Source organism: Eucyclogobius newberryi, unplaced genomic scaffold (genome assembly GCF_026437365.1).
Source record: "Eucyclogobius newberryi isolate DKJ021-1_F unplaced genomic scaffold, fEucNew1.0.hap1 SCAF_20, whole genome shotgun sequence".
Classification (NCBI taxonomy): Eukaryota; Metazoa; Chordata; class Actinopteri; order Gobiiformes; family Gobiidae; genus Eucyclogobius; species Eucyclogobius newberryi.
This window is the reverse complement of record NW_027315835.1, coordinates 2,120,981-2,136,325: the sequence shown is the minus strand read 5'-3', so window position 1 is coordinate 2,136,325 and position 15,345 is coordinate 2,120,981. Positions and strand designations below refer to the sequence as shown.

General features: G+C 44.5%; 1 protein-coding gene across 1 annotated transcript in view; it reads left to right on the top strand.

Annotated features, from left to right (window-relative positions):
- The window catches only part of LOC140369105 (hydroxycarboxylic acid receptor 3-like), a 152,057-nt gene that overhangs the window by 96,806 nt on the left and 39,906 nt on the right, over nt 1-15,345 (top strand). The gene's annotated exons all lie outside the window — the stretch shown is intronic.

Below are 15,345 nucleotides of genomic sequence, written 5' to 3'. Positions count from 1 at the left end.
CTAAACCAGGACTAAACCAGGTCTAAACCAGGACTAAACCAGGTCTAATCCAGGACTAAACCAGGTCTGAACTAGGACTAAACCAGGACTAAACCAGGTCTGAACCAGGACTAAACCAGGTCTAAAGCAGGTCTAAACTAGGATTAAACCAGGTCTAAACCAGGACTAAACCAGGTCTAAAGCAGGTCTAAACTAGGACTAAACCAGGTCTAAACCAGGTCTAAACTAGGACTAAACCAGGTCTAAACCAGGACTAAACCAGGTCTAAACCAGGACTAAACCAGGACTAAACCAGGTCTAAACCAGGACTAAACCAGGACTAAACCAGGACTAAACCAGGTCTAAACCAGGACTAAACCAGGACTAAACCAGGTCTAAACCAGGACTAAACCAGGTCTGAACTAGGACTAAACCAGGACTAAACTAGGACTAAACCAGGTCTAAACCAGGTCTAAACTAGGACTAAACCATGACTAAACCAGGACTAAACCAGGTCTAAACCAGGACTAAACCAGGACTAAACCAGGACTAAACTAGGACTAAACCAGGTCCAAACCAGGTCTAAACTAGGACTAAACCAGGACTAAACCAGGTCTAAACTAGGACTAAACCAGGTCTAAACCAGGTCCAAACCAGGACTAAACCAGGACTAAACCAGGACTAAACCAGGACTAAACCAGGTCTAAACCAGGACTAAACCAGGACTAAACCAGGTCTAAACCAGGTCTAAACTAGGACTAAACCAGGACTAAACTAGGACTAAACCAGGTCTAAACCAGGTCTAAACTAGGACTAAACCAGGACTAAACCAGGTCTAAACTAGGACTAAACCATGACTAAACCAGGACTAAACCAGGTCTAAACCAGGTCTAAACCAGGTCCAAACCAGGACTAAACCAGGTCTAAACCAGGACTAAACCAGGTCTAAAGCAGGTCTAAACTAGGATTAAACCAGGTCTAAACCAAGTCTAAACTAGGACTAAACCAGGTCTAAACCAGGTCTAAACCAGGTCTAAGCCAGGTCTAAACCAGGTCTAAATCAGGTCTAAACCAGGACTAAACCAGGTCTGAACCAGGTCTAAACGAGGACTAAACCAGGACTAAACCAGGTCTAAACCAGGACTAAACCAGGACTAAACATGGACTAAACCAGGACTAAACCAGGTCCAAACCAGGACTAAACCAGGTCTGAACCAGGACTAAACCAGGACTAAACCAGGACTAAACCAGGTCTAAACCAGGACTAAACATGGACTAAACAAGGACTAAACCAGGTCTAAATCAGGACTAAACCAGGTCTAAACCAGGACTAAACCAGGTCTAAACCAGGACTAAACCAGGACTAAACCAGGTCTAAACCAGGACTAAACCAGGTCTAAACCAGGACTAAACAAGGACTAAACCAGGTCCAAACCAGGATTAAACCAGGTCTAAACCAGGACTAAACCAGGACTAAACCAGGTCTAAACCAGGACTAAACCAGGACTAAACCAGGTCTAAACCAGGACTAAACCAGGTCTAAACCAGGACTAAACCAGGTCTAAACTAGGACTAAACCAGGTCTAAACCAGGTCCAAACCAGGACTAAACCAGGACTAAACCAGGACTAAACCAGGTCTAAACCAGGACTAAACCAGGACTAAACCAGGTCTAAACTAGGACTAAACCAGGACTAAACCAGGTCTAAACTAGGACTAAACCATGACTAAACCAGGTCTAAACTAGGACTAAACCAGGTCTAAACCAGGTCCAAACCAGGACTAAACCAGGACTAAACCAGGACTAAACCAGGACTAAACCAGGTCCAAAACAGGACTAAACCAGGACTAAACTAGGACTAAACCAGGTCTAAACCAGGTCTAAACTAGGACTAAACCAGGACTAAACCAGGTCTGAACTAGGACTAAACCAGGACTAAACTAGGACTAAACCAGGTCTAAACCAGGTCTAAACTAGGACTAAACCAGGACTAAACCAGGTCTAAACTAGGACTAAACCATGACTAAACCAGGACTAAACCAGGTCTAAACCAGGACTAAACCAGGACTAAACTAGGACTAAACCAGGTCTTAACCAGGTCTAAACTAGGACTAAACCAGGACTAAACCAGGTCTAAACCAGGACTAAACCAGGACTAAACCAGGACTAAACCAGGTCTAAACCAGGACTAAACCAGGTCTAAACCAGAACTAAACCAGGACTAAACTAGGACTAAACCAGGTCCAAACCAGGTCTAAACTAGGACTAAACCAGGACTAAACCAGGTCTAAACCCGGACTAAACCAGGACTAAACCAGGACTAAACCAGGACTAAACCAGGTCTAAACCAGGTCTAAACTAGGACTAAACCAGGACTAAACCAGGTCTAAACTAGGACTAAACCATGACTAAACCAGGTCTAAACTAGGACTAAACCAGGTCTAAACCAAGTCCAAACCAGGACTAAACCAGGACTAAACTAGGACTAAACCAGGTCTAAACCAGGTCTAAGCCAGGTCTAAACCAGGTCTAAATCAGGTCTAAACCAGGACTAAACCAGGTCTAAACCAGGATTAAACCAGGTCTGAACCAGGTCTAAACCCGGACTAAACTAGGACTAAACCAGGTCTAAACCAGGACTAAACCAGGTCTAAAGCAGGTCTAAACCAGGACTAAACCAGGACTAAACCAGGTCTGAACCAGGACTAAACCAGGACTAAACCAGGTCCAAACCAGGACTAAACCAGGTCTGAACTAGGACTAAACCAGGACTAAACTAGGACTAATCCAGGTCTAAACCAGGTCTAAACTAGGACTAAACCAGGACTAAACCAGGTCTAAACCAGGACTAGGACTAAACCAGGACTAAACCAGGTCCAAACTAGGACTAAACCAGGTCTAAACCAGGTCCAAACCAGGACTAAACCAGGACTAAACCAGGACTAAACCAGGACTAAACCAGGTCTAAACCAGGACTAAACCAGGACTAAACCAGGTCTAAACCAGGACTAAACCAGGACTAAACCAGGACTAAACCAGGTCTAAACCAGGACTAAACCAGGTCTAAACCAGGACTAAACCAGGACTAAACCAGGTCTAAACTAGGACTAAACCAGGTCCAAACCAGGACTAAACCAGGACTAAACTAGGAATAAACCAGGTCTAAACCAGGTCTAAGCCAGGTCTAAACCAGGTCTAAATCAGGTCTAAACCAGGACTAAACCAGGTCTAAACCAGGATTAAACCAGGTCTGAACCAGGTCTAAACCAGGACTAAACTAGGACTAAACCAGGTCTAAACCAGGACTAAACCAGGTCTAAAGCAGGTCTAAACCAGGACTAAACCAGGACTAAACCAGGTCTAAACCAGGACTAAACCAGGTCTGAACTAGGACTAAACCAGGACTAAACTAGGACTAAACCAGGTCTAAACCAGGTCTAAACTAGGACTAGGACTAAACCAGGACTAAACCAGGTCTAAACTAGGACTAAACCAGGTCTAAACCAGGACTAAACCAGGTCTAAAGCAGGTCTAAACTAGGACTAAACCAGGTCTAAACCAGATCTAAACTAGGACTAAACCAGGTCTAAACCAGATCTAAACCAGGACTAAACCAGGTCTAAATCAGGTCTAAACCAGGACTAAACCAGGTCTAAACCAGGACTAAACCAGGTCTGAACCAGGTCTAAACCAGGACTAAACCAGGACTAAACCGGGACTAAACCAGGTCCAAACCAGGACTAAACCAGGTCTAAACCAGGTCTAAACCAGGACTAAACCAGGACTAAACCAGGACTAAACCAGGACTAAACCAGGTCTAAACCAGGACTAAACCAGGTCTAATCCAGGACTAAACCAGGTCTGAACTAGGACTAAACCAGGACTAAACCAGGTCTGAACCAGGACTAAACCAGGTCTAAAGCAGGTCTAAACTAGGATTAAACCAGGTCTAAACCAGGACTAAACCAGGTCTAAAGCAGGTCTAAACTAGGACTAAACCAGGTCTAAACCAGGTCTAAACTAGGACTAAACCAGGTCTAAACCAGGTCTAAGCCAGGTCTAAACCAGGTCTAAATCAGGACTAAACCAGGACTAAACCAGGTCTAAACCAGGACTAAACCAGGACTAAACCAGGTCTAAACCAGGACTAAACCAGGACTAAACCAGGACTAAACCAGGTCTAAACCAGGACTAAACCAGGACTAAACCAGGTCTAAACCAGGACTAAACCAGGTCTGAACTAGGACTAAACCAGGACTAAACTAGGACTAAACCAGGTCTAAACCAGGTCTAAACTAGGACTAAACCATGACTAAACCAGGACTAAACCAGGTCTAAACCAGGACTAAACCAGGACTAAACCAGGACTAAACCAGGTCTAAACCAGGACTAAACCAGGTCTAAACCAGGACTAAACAAGGACTAAACCAGGTCCAAACCAGGATTAAACCAGGTCTAAACCAGGACTAAACCAGGACTAAACCAGGTCTAAACCAGGACTAAACCAGGACTAAACCAGGTCTAAACCAGGACTAAACCAGGTCTAAACTAGGACTAAACCAGGTCTAAACCAGGTCCAAACCAGGACTAAACCAGGACTAAACCAGGACTAAACCAGGTCTAAACCAGGACTAAACCAGGACTAAACTAGGACTAAACCAGGTCTAAACCAGGTCTAAACTAGGACTAAACCAGGACTAAACCAGGTCTAAACTAGGACTAAACCATGACTAAACCAGGTCTAAACTAGGACTAAACCAGGTCTAAACCAGGTCCAAACCAGGACTAAACCAGGACTAAACCAGGACTAAACCAGGTCCAAAACAGGACTAAACCAGGACTAAACTAGGACTAAACCAGGTCTAAACCAGGTCTAAACTAGGACTAAACCAGGACTAAACCAGGTCTAAACTAGGACTAAACCATGACTAAACCAGGACTAAACCAGGTCTAAACCAGGACTAAACCAGGACTAAACTAGGACTAAACCAGGTCTTAACCAGGTCTAAACTAGGACTAAACCAGGACTAAACCAGGTCTAAACTAGGACTAAACCATGACTAAACCAGGACTAAACCAGGACTAAACCAGGACTAAACCAGGTCTAAACCAGGACTAAACCAGGTCTAAACCAGAACTAAACCAGGACTAAACTAGGACTAAACCAGGTCCAAACCAGGTCTAAACTAGGACTAAACCAGGACTAAACCAGGTCTAAACCCGGACTAAACCAGGACTAAACCAGGACTAAACCAGGACTAAACCAGGTCTAAACCAGGTCTAAACTAGGACTAAACCAGGACTAAACCAGGTCTAAACTAGGACTAAACCATGACTAAACCAGGTCTAAACTAGGACTAAACCAGGTCTAAACCAAGTCCAAACCAGGACTAAACCAGGACTAAACTAGGACTAAACCAGGTCTAAACCAGGTCCAAACTAGGACTAAACCAGGTCTAAACCAGGTCCAAACCAGGACTAAACCAGGACTAAACCAGGACTAAACCAGGACTAAACCAGGTCTAAACCAGGACTAAACCAGGTCTAAACCAGGTCCAAACCAGGACTAAACCAGGACTAAACCAGGACTAAACCAGGACTAAACCAGGTCCAAACTAGGACTAAACCAGGTCTAAACCAGGTCCAAACCAGGACTAAACCAGGACTAAACCAGGACTAAACCAGGACTAAACCAGGTCTAAACCAGGACTAAACCAGGACTAAACCAGGTCTAAACCAGGACTAAACCAGGACTAAACCAGGACTAAACCAGGTCTAAACCAGGACTAAACCAGGTCTAAACCAGGACTAAACCAGGACTAAACCAGGTCTAAACTAGGACTAAACCAGGTCCAAACCAGGACTAAACCAGGACTAAACTAGGAATAAACCAGGTCTAAACCAGGTCTAAGCCAGGTCTAAACCAGGTCTAAATCAGGTCTAAACCAGGACTAAACCAGGTCTAAACCAGGATTAAACCAGGTCTGAACCAGGTCTAAACCAGGACTAAACTAGGACTAAACCAGGTCTAAACCAGGACTAAACCAGGTCTAAAGCAGGTCTAAACCAGGACTAAACCAGGACTAAACCAGGTCTGAACTAGGACTAAACCAGGACTAAACTAGGACTAAACCAGGTCTAAACCAGGTCTAAACTAGGACTAGGACTAAACCAGGACTAAACCAGGTCTAAACTAGGACTAAACCAGGTCTAAACCAGGTCCAAACCAGGTCCAAACCAGGACTAAACCAGGTCTAAAGCAGGACTAAACCAGGTCTAAAGCAGGTCTAAACTAGGACTAAACCAGGACTAAACCAGGTCTAAAGCAGGACTAAACCAGGTCTAAACCAGGTCTAAACCAGATCTAAACTAGGACTAAACCAGGTCTAAACCAGATCTAAACCAGGACTAAACCAGGTCTAAATCAGGTCTAAACCAGGACTAAACCAGGTCTAAACCAGGACTAAACCAGGTCTGAACCAGGTCTAAACCAGGACTAAACCAGGACTAAACCGGGACTAAACCAGGTCCAAACCAGGACTAAACCAGGTCTAAACCAGGTCTAAACCAGGACTAAACCAGGACTAAACCAGGACTAAACCAGGACTAAACCAGGTCTAAACCAGGACTAAACCAGGTCTAATCCAGGACTAAACCAGGTCTGAACTAGGACTAAACCAGGTCTAAAGCAGGTCTAAACTAGGATTAAACCAGGTCTAAACCAGGACTAAACCAGGTCTAAAGCAGGTCTAAACTAGGACTAAACCAGGTCTAAACCAGGTCTAAACTAGGACTAAACCAGGTCTAAACCAGGTCTAAGCCAGGTCTAAACCAGGTCTAAATCAGGACTAAACCAGGACTAAACCAGGTCTAAACCAGGACTAAACCAGGACTAAACCAGGTCTAAACCAGGACTAAACCAGGACTAAACCAGGACTAAACCAGGTCTAAACCAGGACTAAACCAGGACTAAACCAGGTCTAAACCAGGACTAAACCAGGTCTGAACTAGGACTAAACCAGGACTAAACTAGGACTAAACCAGGTCTAAACCAGGTCTAAACTAGGACTAAACCATGACTAAACCAGGACTAAACCAGGTCTAAACCAGGACTAAACCAGGACTAAACCAGGACTAAACTAGGACTAAACCAGGTCCAAACCAGGTCTAAACTAGGACTAAACCAGGACTAAACCAGGTCTAAACTAGGACTAAACCAGGTCTAAACCAGGTCCAAACCAGGACTAAACCAGGACTAAACCAGGACTAAACCAGGACTAAACCAGGTCTAAACCAGGACTAAACCAGGACTAAACCAGGTCTAAACCAGGTCTAAACTAGGACTAAACCAGGACTAAACTAGGACTAAACCAGGTCTAAACCAGGTCTAAACTAGGACTAAACCAGGACTAAACCAGGTCTAAACTAGGACTAAACCATGACTAAACCAGGACTAAACCAGGTCTAAACCAGGTCTAAACCAGGTCCAAACCAGGACTAAACCAGGTCTAAACCAGGACTAAACCAGGTCTAAAGCAGGTCTAAACTAGGATTAAACCAGGTCTAAACCAAGTCTAAACTAGGACTAAACCAGGTCTAAACCAGGTCTAAACCAGGTCTAAGCCAGGTCTAAACCAGGTCTAAATCAGGTCTAAACCAGGACTAAACCAGGTCTGAACCAGGTCTAAACGAGGACTAAACCAGGACTAAACCAGGTCTAAACCAGGACTAAACCAGGACTAAACATGGACTAAACCAGGACTAAACCAGGTCCAAACCAGGACTAAACCAGGTCTGAACCAGGACTAAACCAGGACTAAACCAGGACTAAACCAGGTCTAAACCAGGACTAAACATGGACTAAACAAGGACTAAACCAGGTCTAAATCAGGACTAAACCAGGTCTAAACCAGGACTAAACCAGGTCTAAACCAGGACTAAACCAGGACTAAACCAGGTCTAAACCAGGACTAAACCAGGTCTAAACCAGGACTAAACAAGGACTAAACCAGGTCCAAACCAGGATTAAACCAGGTCTAAACCAGGACTAAACCAGGACTAAACCAGGTCTAAACCAGGACTAAACCAGGACTAAACCAGGTCTAAACCAGGACTAAACCAGGTCTAAACCAGGACTAAACCAGGTCTAAACTAGGACTAAACCAGGTCTAAACCAGGTCCAAACCAGGACTAAACCAGGACTAAACCAGGACTAAACCAGGTCTAAACCAGGACTAAACCAGGACTAAACTAGGACTAAACCAGGTCTAAACCAGGTCTAAACTAGGACTAAACCAGGACTAAACCAGGTCTAAACTAGGACTAAACCATGACTAAACCAGGTCTAAACTAGGACTAAACCAGGTCTAAACCAGGTCCAAACCAGGACTAAACCAGGACTAAACCAGGACTAAACCAGGACTAAACCAGGTCCAAAACAGGACTAAACCAGGACTAAACTAGGACTAAACCAGGTCTAAACCAGGTCTAAACTAGGACTAAACCAGGAATAAACCAGGTCTGAACTAGGACTAAACCAGGACTAAACTAGGACTAAACCAGGTCTAAACCAGGTCTAAACTAGGACTAAACCAGGACTAAACCAGGTCTAAACTAGGACTAAACCATGACTAAACCAGGACTAAACCAGGTCTAAACCAGGACTAAACCAGGACTAAACTAGGACTAAACCAGGTCTTAACCAGGTCTAAACTAGGACTAAACCAGGACTAAACCAGGTCTAAACTAGGACTAAACCATGACTAAACCAGGACTAAACCAGGACTAAACCAGGACTAAACCAGGTCTAAACCAGGACTAAACCAGGTCTAAACCAGAACTAAACCAGGACTAAACTAGGACTAAACCAGGTCCAAACCAGGTCTAAACTAGGACTAAACCAGGACTAAACCAGGTCTAAACCCGGACTAAACCAGGACTAAACCAGGACTAAACCAGGACTAAACCAGGTCTAAACCAGGTCTAAACTAGGACTAAACCAGGACTAAACCAGGTCTAAACTAGGACTAAACCATGACTAAACCAGGTCTAAACTAGGACTAAACCAGGTCTAAACCAAGTCCAAACCAGGACTAAACCAGGACTAAACTAGGACTAAACCAGGTCTAAACCAGGTCTAAGCCAGGTCTAAACCAGGTCTAAATCAGGTCTAAACCAGGACTAAACCAGGTCTAAACCAGGATTAAACCAGGTCTGAACCAGGTCTAAACCCGGACTAAACTAGGACTAAACCAGGTCTAAACCAGGACTAAACCAGGTCTAAAGCAGGTCTAAACCAGGACTAAACCAGGACTAAACCAGGTCTGAACCAGGACTAAACCAGGACTAAACCAGGTCCAAACCAGGACTAAACCAGGTCTGAACTAGGACTAAACCAGGACTAAACTAGGACTAATCCAGGTCTAAACCAGGTCTAAACTAGGACTAAACCAGGACTAAACCAGGTCTAAACCAGGACTAGGACTAAACCAGGACTAAACCAGGTCTAAACTAGGACTAAACCAGGTCTAAACCAGGTCCAAACCAGGACTAAACCAGGACTAAACCAGGACTAAACCAGGACTAAACCAGGTCTAAACCAGGACTAAACCAGGACTAAACCAGGTCTAAACCAGGACTAAACCAGGACTAAACCAGGACTAAACCAGGTCTAAACCAGGACTAAACCAGGTCTAAACCAGGACTAAACCAGGACTAAACCAGGTCTAAACTAGGACTAAACCAGGTCCAAACCAGGACTAAACCAGGACTAAACTAGGAATAAACCAGGTCTAAACCAGGTCTAAGCCAGGTCTAAACCAGGTCTAAATCAGGTCTAAACCAGGACTAAACCAGGTCTAAACCAGGATTAAACCAGGTCTGAACCAGGTCTAAACCAGGACTAAACTAGGACTAAACCAGGTCTAAACCAGGACTAAACCAGGTCTAAAGCAGGTCTAAACCAGGACTAAACCAGGACTAAACCAGGTCTAAACCAGGACTAAACCAGGTCTGAACTAGGACTAAACCAGGACTAAACTAGGACTAAACCAGGTCTAAACCAGGTCTAAACTAGGACTAGGACTAAACCAGGACTAAACCAGGTCTAAACTAGGACTAAACCAGGTCTAAACCAGGTCCAAACCAGGACTAAACCAGGACTAAACCAGGACTAAACCAGGTCTAAACCAGGACTAAACCAGGACTAAACCAGGTCTAAACCAGGACTAGGACTAAACCAGGACTAAACCAGGTCCAAACTAGGACTAAACCAGGTCTAAACCAGGTCCAAACCAGGACTAAACCAGGACTAAACGAGGACTAAACCAGGTCTAAACCAGGACTAAACCAGGACTAAACCAGGTCTAAACCAGGACTAAACCAGGTCTGAACTAGGACTAAACCAGGACTAAACCAGGTCTAAACCAGGACTAAACCAGGACTAAACCAGGTCCAAACCAGGACTAAACCAGGACTAAACCAGGTCTAAACCAGGACTAAACCAGGTCTAAACCAGGACTAAACCAGGACTAAACCGGGTCTAAACCAGGACTAAACCAGGTCTAAACCAGGACTAAACCAGGACTAAACCAGGACTAAACCAGGTCTGAACTAGGACTAAACCAGGACTAAACTAGGACTAAACCAGGTCTAAACCAGGTCTAAACTAGGACTAAACCAGGACTAACCAGGTCTAAACTAGGACTAAACCATGACTAAACCAGGACTAAACCAGGTCTAAACCAGGTCTAAACCAGGTCCAAACCAGGACTAAACCAGGTCCAAACCAGGTCCAAACCAGGACTAAACCAGGTCTAAACCAGGACTAAACCAGGTCTAAACCAGGTCTAAACTAGGACTAAACCAGGTCTAAACCAGGTCTAAACCAGGTCTAAGCCAGGTCTAAATCAGGTCTAAACCAGGACTAAACCAGGTCTGAACCAGGTCTAAACGAGGACTAAACCAGGACTAAACCAGGTCTAAACCAGGACTAAACCAGGACTAAACCAGGTCCAAACCAGGACTAAACCAGGTCTGAACTAGGACTAAACAAGGACTAAACCAGGTCTAAACCAGGACTAAACCAGGTCTAAACCAGGATTAAACCAGGTCCAAACCAGGACTAAACCAGGTCTGAACTAGGACTAAACAAGGACTAAACCAAGTCTAAACCAGGACTAAACCAGGTCTAAACCAGGACTAAACCAGCACTAAACCAGGACTAAACCAGGTCTAAACCAGGACTAAACCAGGTCCAAACCAGGACTAAACCAGGACTAAACCAGGTCTAAACCAGGACTAAACCAGGTCTAAACCAGGACTAAACAAGGACTAAACCAGGTCTAAACCAGGACTAAACCAGGACTAAACCAGGACTAAACCAGGTCTAAACCAGGACTAAACCAGGACTAAACCAGGTCTAAACCAGGACTAAACCAGGTCTAAACCAGGACTAAACCAGGTCTAAACTAGGACTAAACCAGGTCTAAACCAGGTCCAAACCAGGACTAAACCAGGACTAAACCAGGACTAAACCAGGTCTAAACCAGGACTAAACCAGGACTAAACTAGGACTAAACCAGGTCTAAACCAGGTCTAAACTAGGACTAAACCAGGACTAAACCAGGTCTAAACTAGGACTAAACCATGACTAAACCAGGACTAAACCAGGTCTAAACCAGGTCCAAACCAGGACTAAACCAGGACTAAACCAGGACTAAACCAGGTCCAAACCAGGACTAAACCAGGACTAAACTAGGACTAAACCAGGACTAAACCAGGTCTGAACTAGGACTAAACCAGGACTAAACCAGGTCTAAACTAGGACTAAACCATGACTAAACCAGGACTAAACCAGGTCTAAACCAGGACTAAACCAGGACTAAACTAGGACTAAACCAGGTCTAAACCAGGTCTAAACTAGGACTAAACCAGGACTAAACCAGGTCTAAACTAGGACTAAACCATGACTAAACCAGGACTAAACCAGGACTAAACCAGGACTAAACCAGGACTAAACCAGGTCTAAACCAGGTCCAAACCAGGACTAAACCAGGACTAAACCAGGACTAAACCAGGACTAAACCAGGTCTAAACCAGGACTAAACCAGGACTAAACTAGGACTAAACCAGGTCTAAACCAGGTCTAAACTAGGACTAAACCAGGTCTAAACCAGGTCCAAACCAGGACTAAACCAGGACTAAACCAGGACTAAACCAGGACTAAACTAGGACTAAACCAGGTCTAAACCAGGTCTAAACTAGGACTAAACCAGGACTAAACCAGGTCTGAACTAGGACTAAACCAGGACTAAACTAGGACTAAACCAGGTCTAAACCAGGTCTAAACCAGGACTAAACCATGACTAAACCAGGACTAAACCAGGTCTAAACCAGGACTAAACCAGGACTAAACCAGGACTAAACTAGGACTAAACCAGGTCCAAACCAGGTCTAAACTAGGACTAAACCAGGTCTAAACCAGGACTAAACCAGGACTAAACCAGGACTAAACTAGGACTAAACCAGGTCCAAACCAGGTCTAAACTAGGACTAAACCAGGACTAAACCAGGTCTAAACTAGGACTAAACCAGGTCTAAACCAGGTCCAAACCAGGACTAAACCAGGACTAAACCAGGACTAAACCAGGACTAAACCAGGTCTAAACCAGGACTAAACCAGGACTAAACCAGGTCTAAACCAGGTCCAAACCAGGACTAAACCAGGACTAAACCAGGTCTAAACCAGGACTAAACCAGGTCTAAACAAGGTCCAAACCAGGACTAAACCAGGTCTAAACCAGGACTAAACCAGGAATAAACCAGGACTAAACCAGGTCTAAACCAGGACTAAACCAGGAATAAACCAGGACTAAACCAGGACTAAACCAGGACTAAACCAGGTCTAAACCAGGTCTAAACCAGGACTAAACCAGGACTAAACCAGGTCTAAACCAGGTCTAAACAAGGTCCAAACCAGGACTAAACCAGGTCTAAACCAGGACTAAACCAGGAATAAACCAGGACTAAACCAGGTCTAAACCAGGACTAAACCAGGAATAAACCAGGACTAAACCAGGACTAAACCAGGACTAAACCAGGTCTAAACCAGGTCTAAACCAGGACTAAACCAGGACTAAACCAGGTCTGAACTAGGACTAAACCAGGACTAAACTAGGACTAAACCAGGTCTAAACCAGGTCTAAACTAGGACTAAACCATGACTAAACCAGGACTAAACCAGGTCTAAACCAGGACTAAACCAGGACTAAACCAGGACTAAACTAGGACTAAACCAGGTCCAAACCAGGTCTAAACTAGGACTAAACCAGGACTAAACCAGGTCTAAACTAGGACTAAACCAGGTCTAAACCAGGTCCAAACCAGGACTAAACCAGGACTAAACCAGGACTAAACCAGGACTAAACCAGGTCTAAACCAGGACTAAACCAGGACTAAACCAGGTCTAAACCAGGACTGAACCAGGACTAAACCAGGCCCAAACCAGGACTAAACCAGGACTAAACCAGGTCTAAACCAGGACTAAACCAGGTCTAAACCAGGACTAAACCAGGACTAAACCAGGACTAAACCAGGTCTGAACTAGGACTAAACCAGGACTAAACTAGGACTAAACCAGGTCTAAACCAGGTCTAAACTAGGACTAAACCAGGACTAAACCAGGTCTAAACCATGACTAAACCAGGACTAAACCAGGTCTAAACCAGGTCTAAACCAGGTCCAAACCAGGACTAAACCAGGTCTAAACCAGGACTAAACCAGGTCTAAAGCAGGTCTAAACTAGGATTAAACCAGGTCTAAACCAAGTCTAAACTAGGACTAAACCAGGTCTAAACCAGGTCTAAACCAGGTCTAAACCAGGTCTAAGCCAGGTCTAAACCAGGTCTAAATCAGGTCTAAACCAGGACTAAACCAGGTCTAAACCAGGATTAAACCAGGTCTGAACCAGGTCTAAACGAGGACTAAACCAGGACTAAACCAGGTCTAAACCAGGACTAAACCAGGACTAAACATGGACTAAACCAGGACTAAACCAGGTCCAAACCAGGACTAAACCAGGTCTGAACCAGGACTAAACCAGGACTAAACCAGGACTAAACCAGGTCTAAACCAGGACTAAACATGGACTAAACAAGGACTAAACCAGGTCTAAACCAGGACTAAACCAGGTCTAAACCAGGACTAAACCAGGACTAAACCAGGACTAAACCAGGTCTAAACCAGGTCCAAACCAGGACTAAACCAGGTCTAAACCAGGACTAAACATGGACTAAACAAGGACTAAACCAGGTCTAAACCAGGACTAAACCAGGTCTAAACCAGGACTAAACCAGGACTAAACCAGGACTAAACCAGGACTAAACAAGGACTAAACCAGGTCTAAACCAGGACTAAACCAGGACTAAACCAGGACTAAACCAGGACTAAACCAGGACTAAACCAGGTCTAAACCAGGTCCAAACCAGGACTAAACCAGGACTAAACCAGGACTAAACCAGGTCCAAACCAGGACTAAACCAGGACTAAACTAGGACTAAACCAGGACTAAACCAGGTCTGAACTAGGACTAAACCAGGACTAAACCAGGTCTAAACTAGGACTAAACCATGACTAAACCAGGACTAAACCAGGTCTAAACCAGGACTAAACCAGGACTAAACTAGGACTAAACCAGGTCTAAACCAGGTCTAAACTAGGACTAAACCAGGACTAAACCAGGTCTAAACTAGGACTAAACCATGACTAAACCAGGACTAAACCAGGACTAAACCAGGACTAAACCAGGTCTAAACCAGGACTAAACCAGGACTAAACCAGGTCTAAACCAGGACTAAACCAGGACTAAACTAGGACTAAACCAGGTCCAAACCAGGTCTAAACTAGGACTAAACCAGGACTAAACCAGGTCTAAACTAGGACTAAACCAGGTCTAAACCAGGTCCAAACCAGGACTAAACCAGGACTAAACCAGGACTAAACCAGGACTAAACCAGGTCTAAACCAGGACTAAACCAGGACTAAACTAGGACTAAACCAGGTCTAAACCAGGTCTAAACTAGGACTAAACCAGGACTAAACCAGGTCTAAACTAGGACTAAACCAGGTCTAAACCAGGTCCAAACCAGGACTAAACCAGGACTAAACCAGGACTAAACCTGGACTAAACTAGGACTAAACCAGGACTAAACCAGGTCTGAACTAGGACTAAACCAGGACTAAACCAGGTCTAAACTAGGACTAAACCATGACTAAACCAGGACTAAACCAGGTCTAAACCAGGACTAAACCAGGACTAAACTAGGACTAAACCAGGTCTAAACCAGGTCTAAACTAGGACTAAACCAG